Source organism: Salvia hispanica, chromosome 1, assembly GCF_023119035.1.
Source record: "Salvia hispanica cultivar TCC Black 2014 chromosome 1, UniMelb_Shisp_WGS_1.0, whole genome shotgun sequence".
NCBI lineage: Eukaryota > Viridiplantae > Streptophyta > Magnoliopsida > Lamiales > Lamiaceae > Salvia > Salvia hispanica.
This window is the reverse complement of record NC_062965.1, coordinates 40670055-40684321: the sequence shown is the minus strand read 5'-3', so window position 1 is coordinate 40684321 and position 14267 is coordinate 40670055. Positions and strand designations below refer to the sequence as shown.

Below are 14267 nucleotides of genomic sequence, written 5' to 3'. Positions count from 1 at the left end.
GACGGCCGCTGCACCACTTTGCGGCGGTCCGCCGCCTGAAAGTCAGTCCCCAGAGTCGCAGATTCCTAACGCTGACACCATGACCATGCCTTCCCATGAAGTTGAAGAAGATGAGACAAATAAAACTGTGGTTAATTCTTTCAAACCCTCTCTCTCTATAATGTTAATTCCTTTTATTGCTGACAAAGCTGATTTTGGTGAAGATTCACAATTAAGTCATGCATGGAGGAAAAGTTGGAGCAAAACCGAAAAATCCAAGTTCAAGCTAAGAAGTTGTCCAAAATATCTGAGGTACGATTTGTGTGGGTTCAATCTTTTGTGTCCATTGTCACATTCTGTGTTTGCACAATCTTCTACTGCAGCACTTGATAAGCTCCGTAGAGCATGGTGAGGTATAAAGTCCAATGTTGATAGCTCTCTTGTTTTTAGTAGTTTCTAGTTTCATTTTTTATTTTCGCTTTGTTTTAAAAAAATTCGTTTTATTTTATTATTTTTCGTTTTTTTTTTAAACAAAAAAAAAAATCTTTTTCTTTAAGTTTATTTTCGTTTTTCTCTAAACCAAAAAAAAAATATTATGGAGCAGGGTTGGCGGTCGCCGCGCTAGTTGCGGCGGCCCGCCGAAAGAAGAACAGTAAGGACAGACCATCCACGGCGGTCCGCTGAACTGCAGTCAGCGACCGCCGCAGCGTGTTAGACGCGAGATTCTCACATAAGGTATGTTTCTTCTTCCCTTCTTTTATTCTTTTTCTTTCTAACCCTAGCATCCACTTTCTCCCCTCTCTTTAAATTCTATTTCTCCACATTATTCACACACCCACACTCCAAATTCACATCACTCAATTAAATTCTTTGGATTCTACCGAATTGTTCTTGTGCTCAATTGTCAACCAACGCAAGGTACGTTCTTCTTATAATTTTTGAGCTTTGATCTTGAATACTTTCATTGGATGACTTTGTTGCTGGTATATATTTTGGTAGTTTACCATGGAATTTGATTGGGGATGATATAATTTTGATAATTTGTTGGTGAATTTGTGAGTTGGATTTATTGGAATTGATCATTGTTGGGTGTGCTTGAATTAGCTTCTTGTTATGGATGAAATTTGAATACCCCGTTGATTTGATTGTTGATACGCATAGTTCATGTTCATAGCATTGTGAGGCTATTTTATCTTGCATGACTTGTGTATATTCTTGAGCTTATATTGTTTTCCATGATCTTGGTCTATTGTGGAAAATTCTTGCAATTTAGTGGGGGAAGGAGATCTTGATGGGGGATGATTTTTGAATCAAGATGGATTACTTGATCTTGCATGTGATTATGTTTACACCTTGATTTGGTTCAAGTTTGAGGGATTGCCGAATACTATGTGTTGTATCCTACTACAATTTTTTCCATTCTATGCTCACATTACGAATTTGTAGGTACAAAGGCATCCCAAAGGAATTCCCACGATGGGGGATAACATGAGCTTCAAAAAACGTCAAGCTAAAGACGAAAAATAAGCGCTTGTTGGGAGACAACCCAGCCATTTATTTCCAGTTTTTTAGTATTTTTTGGTTTTTGTTTCGTTTTCTGCTTTGAAAATTTTTCCCAGGTTCTGACCCTTACGAGGCGACCGCCGCAACCGCTGCGGCGGTCCGCCACCTGCTCGCTGGAAGTTTCTGTCAATGTGCGGCGATCGCCGGATAGGCCGCGGCGGACCGCCACCTGAGCACAGTTTCCAGCGAGATTTTTCAAAATTTTTCGAATTTTCGCCCCGTCAAGCCTCTACGTGAAATTTTTCAAGGTATTTTTTCTTTTTAGTAGTTCACTCACGTCCCAACCGACTCTACAAACTTATTTTACACTTTTTTGTAAATAAGTTTGGGGGGATGAAGTGGTGGACCGTGGGTTTAGGTTTTTGTTTTAGGGTTTTCTTTTTGTTTTAAGTTTTTGCTTTTGTTTTTTTTTTAAAAAAAAACCCTTAGGTGAATTTTGTGTTTTAAAAATGTTTTCTTGAATCCATGTCGTGAACTTAACATGAAGAACTTAGAAACACGCATGCTTAGGGACATACTTTAGATCGAGTTGTCGATGATATTACATTCCATCTAATGTTTAAGTGTGGCTTAACGTTTTGATTTGATGGTTTGGTAAAAAGGTGCATAATTAGTGAATTGCTTGTTCGCCTTGAATTATGCTTATACCTTGTGAGGATTTGAGCCAAAAATTTATTCTTGTGTGATTTATCTGCATGCATGTATATGTTTCTAGAACTTGCTCCTAGTCTTGCATAAGTTTACATAGTGTTTAAGTCGATTTAGGAGAATGATTGGCCATCTTTTCTTAGCCTACTTTTATCTAAAAACCATGACCTTATTTTTTCCTTCGGATCCAAGTTTGAGCCTTTAAGCCCTTTCTTTGGAAGCCAAAATTATAGGGACAATTCCTTGGGTTAGTTAGTCATTACTATCTTATTTTGTAAAGGAATTGGAGAGATAAGGGGGAAATATAAAAGTAGTGTGCTTAATGTAAAGAAATTCCAAGTATGTGCTTGATCTTAGAAAAGAAAAGAAATGATGTGTAAGAAAGAAAAAGATAAAGATAAAAAAAGTGTGAAAGGTTGTGAAAAGAAGAAGAAAAATCAAAGGATTGGAAAGTGAGTTGAAGGAGAAAAATAAATGAAGTGTTAAAAGTGCATTGGGTTAAAAAAAAGTGGAGTTATCTTTACTCTACTTGGGATATTTTTATTTTTAGTCACTTTTTAGCCAAATATTCCTCACCTACCAAAAAGCCTACATTACAACCAAAGATAAAGACCTTTCGGACTTTTGAAGCTTAATCACATTTAGTAGAGGAGGGAGTAGACTTTGAGCAAGCCTATGGTAAACTTTGCATGATGCATGATTTGAGTGCTTATGTACACATTATCCTTATACACTTTGAGAGTGAGAGAGCACTTCCCATCTTTGGAAGTTTGCCACATGTGAGGGCTTGAATTCAAGGTGTTCCACGAGTTAGTAATGAAAGTGCACTAATAAGTCATGCTTGATTTGATTGCGTTAATACATGTTTAAATTGTTCTTCCATCTTTTGAGACAGTTATGACGTCTAGTCCTTGTGCATTCCGTGCGTCTATTTGGTGTCTTTATTGTTTTTTTTGAGGAGAAACAAAAATGTAAGTTTGAGGGAGTTGATACGCTTGGATTTTGCATTGTTTTAAGGCTATTATTTGGTTCGTTTTTTATGTCAAACTCACTCTACACGTCCATTATTTGCATATTTTGTCTATTTTGGTATTTTGACGTGTTTTGTGAGAAATGTGCATAATTGAGGCGAAAAGGAAGCCAAAACGCCAAGTTTGGAAATCTGGAGTCAGACGGCGACCGGCGACCGCCACGGATGTGTGCGGCGACAGCGCTGGCGCCCGGCGGGCAGATCAACACAGCGGTCCGCCTCGGAAAAATGTGCTTGGAAGAGAAGTCTCGTCTGGCGACCGCCAGAAGATGTGCGGCGGTCCGCCGCCGAGGGAACAGACTCTCTGGACTCCAATGCGGCGACCGCCGGCCAAGGTGCAGCGGCCCGCCACAGAAACGCGGCGCGCGACAACTGTCTTCAAACTCAATTTTCCGGCGATCCTGAAGTCTGATCAGAGCGTTCTACACACCATTCTCTTCGTCTTGAAAAGAGCTTCAAGATGGTTCAGTAATTAACTCAATCGGAGTTCTGTGGAGAGAGTTGTGGCCGTTCTACCAAAACTTACGCAAAGCTGCCAGCTGCAGTCTATGCGGGAATTTGAAGAAGGAAAGAAGATATTACCTTGTGAAGCCAAATCTTTCCTTCTACTATGGGGAACGAAAATTACATATTTCCTAATGCTTGGAGGACACTTATTACCAAATTTAAATCCTTCTAAATCCTATATATACCCCATAACCTCATTCATAGTATTTAACCCTTCATAGCCCCCAAAAAGGGGAGCTTTTATAGCTCCTCCTCCAACCCTAATCCTTCATCATCTTTTTGCCAATTACTTCCATAGCATAAATTTGAGAGTTCTTCATTGTGCAAGGGGTTGGAGAAAGAAGCAAGAACATCAAGAACGACAAGGATTCAACCAACGGGTTTTATTTGCTTTAGTTTTATGTCCAATTGTTTTCACTCCAATCTATGTTTTTAGCTTATTCAATTATGTCTAACTAAATTCATAGGATTCTTTGGATGTGTTAGTAACTTTTATTGGTTTATACAATTCCTTTTTCTATTTAATATCCGTTTTGTTTTTACTTTGTTTCTTCCCTAAGTAGTTTTGATGCTGCATGATTGAGTGACACAATCATGTATGATTTAATATAACTTGCTTCATAACTGTGACAGAGTTCTAGCGAGTTAGATTCACTTAGTAGACACTACAGTTAGCTTCGCTTAAAACGGCACTGTTAATTGAGAGTGAAGACTTTTCAAGGGTCTTAGGAGCTTTTGGAGTTACGTGTTAGGATTGACAACCCTAATGTTGTAATCAACGTTTGTATCGCATGAGCATAAGCTAGGTGACTCGTCCTTTCAAAGTATAAACTGTGCTAGGGTATTGTAGTTGGAATTTGTATAACCATAACTGTGAACGCACATCCATGAAATTCTCTTATCTCTCATATCTTATCTTTGTGATTTAATTGCATTAAGTTGTTTGATTGTTTTTAATTGTTTTCAGTTTCTAAAGTTTTCATAATTCTCTTGTTTCTCTAGATAGTTATTGACGCTTAGTACATATTAGCTAGTTGCAATTATATTCCCCGTGTTCGATATCCGGTACTGACCTTTAGCTATACTAGATCTACCCTGTATACTTGCAGGTATTTTTAGTGCTAATAAAAAGTGTATCAGCTACGCATCGGTGCTCTCTCGGTCGCCGTTCCTATCTCCGGTGGCCCTGACTTTGTACCAGTAGCATGAAAAGCACTTGTTAGACACTGTCATGCAGTGGAGCGCGACAGTTATTCATTGTCATTTAGTCGATGAAGCGCACTATGGGGTTGCCACTGGACGACGATGAGGATGATGGTGGGGCTAACGCTGGGGATGATGCCGGGGAGGACGCCGACGAGTGAGCCGCGCGGGCCGATGTGTTTAAAGCTTTTGGTTTTTTATTTTTTTGGTGTAATTTTTTTTATTTTAATGTTTTATGTTTGTGTTTCCTTCTTTTTATGTCCAAATAATTTCATAATCGTTGTTTCAAATATTTGACGAAACACCAACAAATTAATAAATGAAGTAAAATGAGAGGGTTGTTGGGAAGGCTGTTGGGATGGCTGCGGGAGGACTGAAGGTATTTTTGGGAGGGCTTAATAATGTGTCAGGAGCTACTTTTGGGAAGGCTGTGGAAAGGCTGTTGGGAGGGTGTTCCAGTGTAAATGCTCTTACTCATCTATGTTATTAGATTATATTCAATAAAGGAAAATAGCTTACAGCCAATCTTTAATCTATTGGATTACCAATTCATTCTGAATCGGTGTATCCATATATCTCTAGATTCCATATTTCCCGAGTAGAACTTCATGTCCAACAATACCCTTCAAATACCTTGAATCCAAAAATAATGTATAATTAGAATTGTACCAAAAATATTATTGATATATTATAATAAAAGATGTCAATCAGACATCTACTTAAAACAGTCAAGCAAACGAGTATTACAAAGTTATGGGAATACATCTAAGTTTGTACTAAGAAACACTTTGAGAAAAAATTTCCTCCGTCCCATAATAGATGACACACTTGGAGAATGACATGAGATTTTAGAAGATGTTGTTTTGTGTGTTAGGTGCAGAGAGAAAATAATATATTTATATTAATGTGAGAGGAAGCTTTTTATAAAAAAGGAAATGTGACATCTTTTGTGGGACAAACCAAAAAGAAAAATGTAATACTCCCTCTGTTTCTTCATAGTTGAGGCGAAACTTTCGGCACAGAGTTTTAGAAACAAATGTTGGGTGTGTTAAATAAGTAGATAAGAAAGTAAGAGAGAGGAAAATGTAGAGAAGTATAAAGTGAATAAAGTAGAGAGAATAAAGCAAGAGAGAGTAAAGTAAGAAAGAGAAAAAAATTACCAAATATAGAAATGACCCAACTATAAAGAAACTTCCCAAAGTGGAAAAATGTCTAAACTATAAAGAAACGGAGGGAATATCTATTATGGGACGGAAGGAGTACTTCATTTTATAACCACGAATACATTACCAACCTACTAGTACTTATTAATGTTGGAAATACACAATTAGTGGGCCTCTGAGGAAATAGTATGTGTGAGTGTTGAAAAGTGGCAAATAGGATTTGGTACTCCAATTTCAAAAGTGGGGCACCAAACATAAGCTGGGAATTAGAGAAAAGTGGATGTGACGGTCTGATGGAGTTGTGCATAATACTAAATAATTATTTTTCGCACGCCTACATAGGTAACTAATTTTGGGTTGCTTAATGAGTTTGCCTAAAACAGTCAAAGATGGTTCAGTTGTTTCGCTGGTCATCTTCCACTACAATATTATAATAGCACAAATTAACTTTGATACATGAAAAAACAAGTATAAGTCCTCAGCATGTAGTGATTCCGAATTTAGAAAAGAAATAAAATCTTAGTTTTACACGCGTTTCAGCATATATTTGCATAGTTCAAAATAACTAGAACTGAAAATTCAACCTTTTAACTACACTGTCAAATAATTTATTCTAAATTAATTACTCCCTCCGCTGCATTTAAACTTATTCACCTTTCCTTTTTTTTTTTTTTTTTTTTTTTTTTTTTTTTTTTCTGCTTTTAGTTTGTCTCACGCAAGATGTCCATTTTCTATATTTAGAAAATAAATTACTCTCATCTTTCCTCATTAATAACTACTCCTTTCATCCTACTCAAGATGACCACATTCTTGAGTGGCACGGGATTTTAGAAAGTGTTGTTAGATGGAATAAAGTAGAGAAGAAAAATATAGTTGAATATTTTAATAAGGAGATAAGAGAGATGAGGTTATTTTCAAAATTGGAAAGTGGTCATCTTGATTGGGACAAACAAAAAAGGAAAGATGATCATCTTAAATGAGACGGAGAAAGTATTTTTTTTTCTCTCTACATATTCCACCTAACAACTCCTCCTAAAATTTTATATCACTCAAAGATATAGACTTCTTGAATGGGACACAGAGTATGATCTAATTACACTCATCTAGAACTAGTCACTTCAGTGTATATCAATATGACATTATAGTCTTTAATACTCATTTTGTCCCAACCTCTTAGCATCATATTCTATTTTGGGTCAACCCAATTTATTTACATAATTCAATTTTCTGGCAGTTTGTGTTACTAAATTCGATCTTTTATATTTTATTCTCTATTAACTTAGTCTTTAACATTAATTTCTTATTTCTCGTGCTAAAAGATGATGCAGATAGCTTGAGACGGAGGGAGTATCCTGACTGTGTTACATGAAAATCGAAGAACATTGTGCAACATATTTTGCAAACTCCCATCAGAAGTGGAAAGCAGAAATGAAAAGCTGAATAATTTGACAAGATGACCCTCCCAACATCTACATTAAAGTGAACTGGCTACTCCAACATAAAACTGTTTTGGTGATTGATAATAATGAAATGGGACACACTAAACTTGTGGTCAGAAACTTTGCAAGATGAAAATTGATGATTAGAGAATGATGACAAGAGTAATTAGTATAGTAGTGAGGTGGTGTCAGTATATGTATTCTACCATTAAATTTGGCAAACCCACACCAAGTAATATTTTTAAGACAATAGTGAACTCCATTTCACTCCACATCCATTGCCATGAACTCCTTTCTTCCAAGTCATCAATGTTAGTATATTTTAATCTTCATTAACTAAATATGGTCAACTAAAAATGCTACTTTGAGCGAAATTTGTATTATAATGCTACTTTCAGCGAAATTTGTAATCCCTCCATCTTAACTAAGTTGAGTCTCTACTTTTGGACACAAAGATTAATAAATTGTGTTGAATGAGTTAAATGATACTCCCTGCGTCCCAATAAATATGAAACATTTGAATTTCGGCATGGAATTTTATGTAGTACTCACTCCGTCCTACTTTAGGAGAGTCCTGGTTAACCATCTCTGGGTGTCCCACTTAAGAGTCCCCGTTGAAATAGTGAACTTCATTTCACCTCAACTATGAGAGGGAGTGCTAAAATAAAATGGGGGAGAGAAAAAAAGGGGAGAGATAAGAAGAGTAGATAGGTGATGTAGTAAAATAAGAGTGAGTAAATATTTTGTTTTTTTTTTATCAAAATATGAAATGACTCAACTTTGTTGGGACGTCCCAAAAATAAATGTGACTCAACTTAATTGGGATAGACGAAGTATTATTGTTTGCCAAATGAATGTACATTTTTTAGTTTGACCACATATGTTCCGAACTGTATAAGCTTGAGATTTGCATCAACAAAGCCCCTAATGCACAAAATTCATATAATCTATAACCAAGCCCGCTGGAAATTTAAGGATTCAAGACACATTTTATAATTTTCTATATAGATAGTTATCTATGCTATCTTTGGATCTACTTCAACAGCTTCATAATTGAATTTTAATTAGACAAAAGGTTGATTGACACAAACCATCCTTGCCTAACTAACCAACACTTTAAAAATCATAAAGAGGAAAGTTACGCAACAGAACACAAGAATTTAGATAGTGCAGATAAAATCTTTATAGGTAAAGTTGTTATATCAAAGTCACAAACAAGTGTAATGAATTTCAATTGCGTATTACCCCTCAAAACCAGATTACTCTCATTATTTGGCTAGTGTTAAAAAAAAATTTGTTATGCAACAATCTGAGTACCGATCGCAAAACAAGAACGAGCTAGGGAGACTTGAGAAAGATCGTACGCGAAAACTAATAGGAACTTTATTGAATCGAAACTCTAAATCGAGCTGAGTGAACAACACAATCGAAATCAGAAGAAGAATGAAGAATCATCTCTCAACAAACTAACTGACTATTTAACCAACACATCATGAGTGTACGAGGCATCGTGGGCAATGCTGGTCGGCCGCTTGCGTCCCAAAAATTCTGCGAATTAAAAAACCAGCTCTGGCCCAACGTAAGTTAACGAACCTAGCCCGAGTTAATTAAGGATTACAGCCCAACACAAATATATACATATCTATAGACGGCCCAACATAAATATCCAATTGAAGAGTGAAGAAACAAACCAAGCCCAAATAGAATAACTGGCCCAGTAACACAATAAAATTTCCTTGGCCCAATATAAAAATTGAAATACAGTACTATAAAACAAATATTCCCTCCATCCTACTTAAGATGACACGTTTTCTTTTTTAGTTTGCCTCAACTAAAATGACACATTTCATTTTTTGGAAACTTTCTCTATCCAATTAATGCATCCAACACATTTTTCGCATTCCTATTAAAATATTCATCTTTCTTTTTCTCTCTATTTTAATACTTACATCTACTTTTTCTCTCTTCAATTAAACACATTAACCAATAACTCCTAAAATCCCGTGCCGGCTAAGAAATGTGTTTTCGTAATCGGGACGGAAAGATCTTTCTTTTTCTCTCTATTTTAATACTTACACCTACTTTTTCTCTCTCCAATTAAACACATTAACCAATAACTACTAAAATCTCGTGCCGGCTAAGAAATGTGTTATTTTAATCGGGACGGAAAGAGTAAAACAATTCCCAAACATAGCTACTATTCCCAATATCTGGCATTTAGCTTTCTTGGTATTTTGCTTTTACACCCTTTGTCCTCCGGTTTATATGATACTCTCTGAAAAATAATACTCATTCCGTCCCTAAAAATAGACAACATTCGAAATGACATGAATTTAATGCACAATTGGTAAAGTAAAAAAAAGATATAAAGAAAAATTGATTGAAGTATTTAATGGAGAATGAGACACACCTTAAAGAGATACTCCGTCCAACTACAAGTGATCAATTTCCCTTTTTAGCTAAAAATAAAACTTCGACCATCTCTTACTTTTTATTCCATCTGTCTTACTTTATTCTCTCTTACTTGCTTTATTTTCTCTTTATGTTTCTTACTTTTTCCTCTCTCATACTTTAGTCTCTCCACTTTAACTTAATATATATCATTTTCTGAATTTCCGTGTCCAAAATAAATCCATTACTTGTAGTGGGACGGAGGGAGTAAAAGTTTCTTTAAATAGAATTGGTCTATTTTTTATGGACATCTCAAATGGCAAATGTTGCCTATTTTTAAGGACGAAAGAAGTACTGATTACAATCCAATCATCTTGCAAATAGAGCTCTCTCATATTGATATTTGGAAGCCAAGAGAAGGATTTAGATTGGGAGCATTCATTGGTTCCTAGAGATTGTATCAAATCGAAGATGATCCTTAGTTTTGGAATGTATAAACCAAGCTCCTGTAGATGGTGCAACCGGAACTTCTTATGCCTCTTCCGGTAGTTGTTCGGGATCTTCTAAAACAGGTTCCCTCGACTTTTAGTTGATGTTGCACGTATCTGTTTAAGCGCGTTGAATGTCTAGCGTCAGCTGATCTCTTGGAAAGGCTTGAGTTTCTGCAACTGTGAACCCTTATTGTCGATGTTGCCAGCAAGCACTCTTGATACCAGACTTCATTTGTGCAATATGCGATTTATCAATGTTGTTACGACGATTCATACATTTCTTTCATGATTTCTATTCTCGTTATTAGGAATGCTTTTCGAGTCATATATCTGACTGTCCTGTTTTTTGGCTCAATTCTCTCTAATCAACAATGTTTTAAAAACCAGATCAGAAAGTGAACTGATCGAACTGGCGGTCGGATCCGGTTCTTAAACATTGCTGATTAAGTTATGTTCGATTCTTTGTTTTAGTGAAGACATAAAGGGCATCTCTATCTCCCTGCCATTAAATTTTGTCACTTTTTCTGAAGTAATAAATGTAGGTTACATTAGACTTCCTTTGCCCCACCATAAAAGTTTGTCATTTATTTTTCACCTATTTTTATTTTCGTTTATCCTGCAAAAGCTTATCACTTATCAATTTTCTTTTTTTTGGTAATGGAGTATACATTCTACTAAATCATTCTCACTCACATTTTATTATAAAACTCACAAAATAACACTACGTAAAATTTCATACTAAATAAGAAATGTTCTACTTAAAATGAAAAGAGAGGATATTTATTAAGAGTGGAGGCAAAACAATTAATTCTCTATTGATTTGAATGAAGGGCGGAGATTCGATGAGACTGGTGAGCAATAAGAGCAGTGGTGGATGGACTATTCTCCAGCACCACTTCATAACCATCGCTCCAAGTTTCCATGCCCGGAGCCATGAGTTGCCAAAACAATGCACCACCACACGGCCCCCCACCCGCGGCACACTTATAAACGTCATTATAAATTCCGTTGAAATATTCATCTCTCGACCTCACACTGAAATTTGCAGACCTCGACGACTTCCCGAACTCTGCCACCAGTAGCGGCTTCCCAACGGCCGTTTGCGAGTCCTAGATGTGCGATTGGATCCACTTCCGCACGAACTCTGCCTCGTTTGCGCCACTTGGGAGCCTGCCATGTCATGTCATGTCATGTTATGTTACTACCTTCGTCCAAAGAAAAATAGACAAAGTTCTAAATGACACGAGTTTTAATGCACAATTAATAAAGTGTGAGAGAGAGAGAAGGTGGTGATAGTGTTAGTGGATTGTGAGGTCCACATTTAGAATAATATGTAAGGTTAATAATCCCTCCACCAATATGTGTTGCATTTTGTCATTTTCGTCCATACGCCGGTAAATGTCTCATTTGTTTTTTTACTACTTTTGATAATGGACTTCTAACTTTATATCACTCACATTTCACTGTAAAATTAACATACTCCCTCCGTCCCCAATTAAGAGTCACACTTTTCCATTTTGGTCCGTCCCCAATTAAGAGTCACACTTCATTTTTACCATAAATGGTAAGTAGGTCCTACATTCCACTAACTCAATTCACTCACATTTTATTACCGAGGAATCTTCTGCAGCCAGCGAAGTCGATTACATAGTGGAATCAGTCGTGCCCCGAGAGACTAAATTCATATAGATGGCACAACACTAGTTACAAACAACATGTCTTTTTAATAAATACTTATTCATTATGCTTAATTAATGTGTCATTAATAATTAATTAATAGGAGTACCTGGATAATTTATTTCTTAATTTTCAAATATAATATATATTTAGAGTAAAATATATTGAGGGGGAGAGAGTGTGACTTGTAACGCTTTTCCAGAGAGGTCTGATGAGCAACGGGATTCGTTCATGAGCTCCCATGCAAGTATGGTCGAATCATCTTTGTAAGCTACGCCACTTACTGAATTTATTCTTGTTACCACTGCCTGCATTATAGTAATTAATTAATTAGTGTAATTAATATGGAAGGAGAAAAAATTAATTTGACGGAGTTAACAATTTGAAAATGTCAACAGATGACAAAATAACAGCAACAAAAAATGTCAACACAGTGTCAACGGTTGACGCTGTGTTAACAGTGTTGACATCAAAATCTTGAAATTTTACAATGTGTTCACACTGTATTAAGAAATTTGAGTTTGTACAATATATAGAATTTGATTTTTATCACTAGTTACCTTAATATAATTTTTGAAGTAGCCTTTAACAATAGTATTAGTGAAAAACTCATCATCGTTGTTCATCGATTGGCCTTGCTCCCTAGCCCATTGAACATACTGCTTTTTCCATCCATAACCATCCCAATTGTTCACCAATGTCAAGATTAGATGAATCCCATGTTTGCTGGCTTCTGATACCACATAATCCAATCCCTACACAATACACATATAAATATATATGAACAAACATATCTACAACGACTTGGGTCTGCTCTGATATCATAAGGAAAAAAAATGTAGGTTTTCACTAATTATACCTTAAACATGTCCTCATTATATGAGCCCGGAGATGCTTGCAAGGGTTTAGAGCCTCCGTCGTTAAAAGCCCAAGTCCTTGCGACGTTCATTCCATATTTCGAAGCCTTGGCATAGGTTTCGGACACCTTAGCCCTTGTGGAAGGATCGGACGCCATGTACATTAACCAATAAGAATTGAAGCCAATCAAAAAGAAGGCCTTTCCATTCTTGATAAATTTCTTACCTTTTGTCTTCACAAACTCACCACCTCCAACTCCAACTCCTCTTGCCTCGCCACTTAAAATGGCTGCAACTGCAAACACCAACACAAAACCCCAACTCTTTCTCCACATTTTGTAACAAAATGTTTTCTCTTTTTCTCATCAATACATGGAAATTGGTTTATTTATAGAAGGGGGATGGATTGGTTATTAATGTTTGCAGCCTATTATTCTTTGTACAAATTTCTTGTGGAGATCGTGTAATTATTTTTCTTTATATCTATCATCTATTATATTAAGGGATTTGATATTGCGAAGCCATCAAAATGGAATTTTGCATTGCCACTCCTCGTCGTTCCATTAATTAACGTAATTAATATCTATCTCTAAACATATTATAAACTTGTTTCCTTATATTTTGCACATATATTTATTTTGCAATATTATAATATGATACTCAATAATTATCTCCACTAAAACTCTAGTATAACTTAAATATATCTTAATAACAAGAATGGAGACTACTAAAATTTCTGTGATTTGGACATTAACATCGATAATTGTTTTTATAAATTTTAATTATGATAAACTGAACATAATCTCTCAATATACTATTAAAATTTAATCAATTCATTTTTGTTTATATTTCGAACATCAACATTCATATCTAATCAATATATTAAACAATATTTAAACCTTGAATCAGTCACGCAAAAGAGAAATCTTGAATGCGACAATAACACTTTAACACATTTTAATTATCTGTGGTATGCGAGTTCGTTACAATAAGGAATAAGGTACGACTAGAAAATTAAATATGATCTCCAGCTAATTGCCTAGATTAAAATTTCCAAGAAAAAAATGGCAACCATATATTTAGAGTTGTTAAATACTTAAATGAGTTGAATCGGCTCATGCTTACTTCGGGGGGCAGACAACTTGAGGCCTGACCCAACCCAGGCCCATCACGAAACAGATTGGGGTCTATAAATTTGGATCCAGCTTAGTGCAGCCTAGGCCCACTTAATAAGTGGGATGGACTGACTAAGCAATTTAAAATTTTCATATAATTTAAATTTTTTATTATATACTATTATAGATGAAAAAATGTATTAT

At 35.8% G+C, this 14267-nt stretch overlaps 1 pseudogene; it reads right to left on the bottom strand.

Moving 5' to 3' along the window:
• Positions 1-11226: 11226 nt before the first annotated feature.
• On the bottom strand, positions 11227-13283 carry LOC125196653 (annotated as a pseudogene).
• Between the last annotated feature and the right edge of the window lie 984 nt (positions 13284-14267).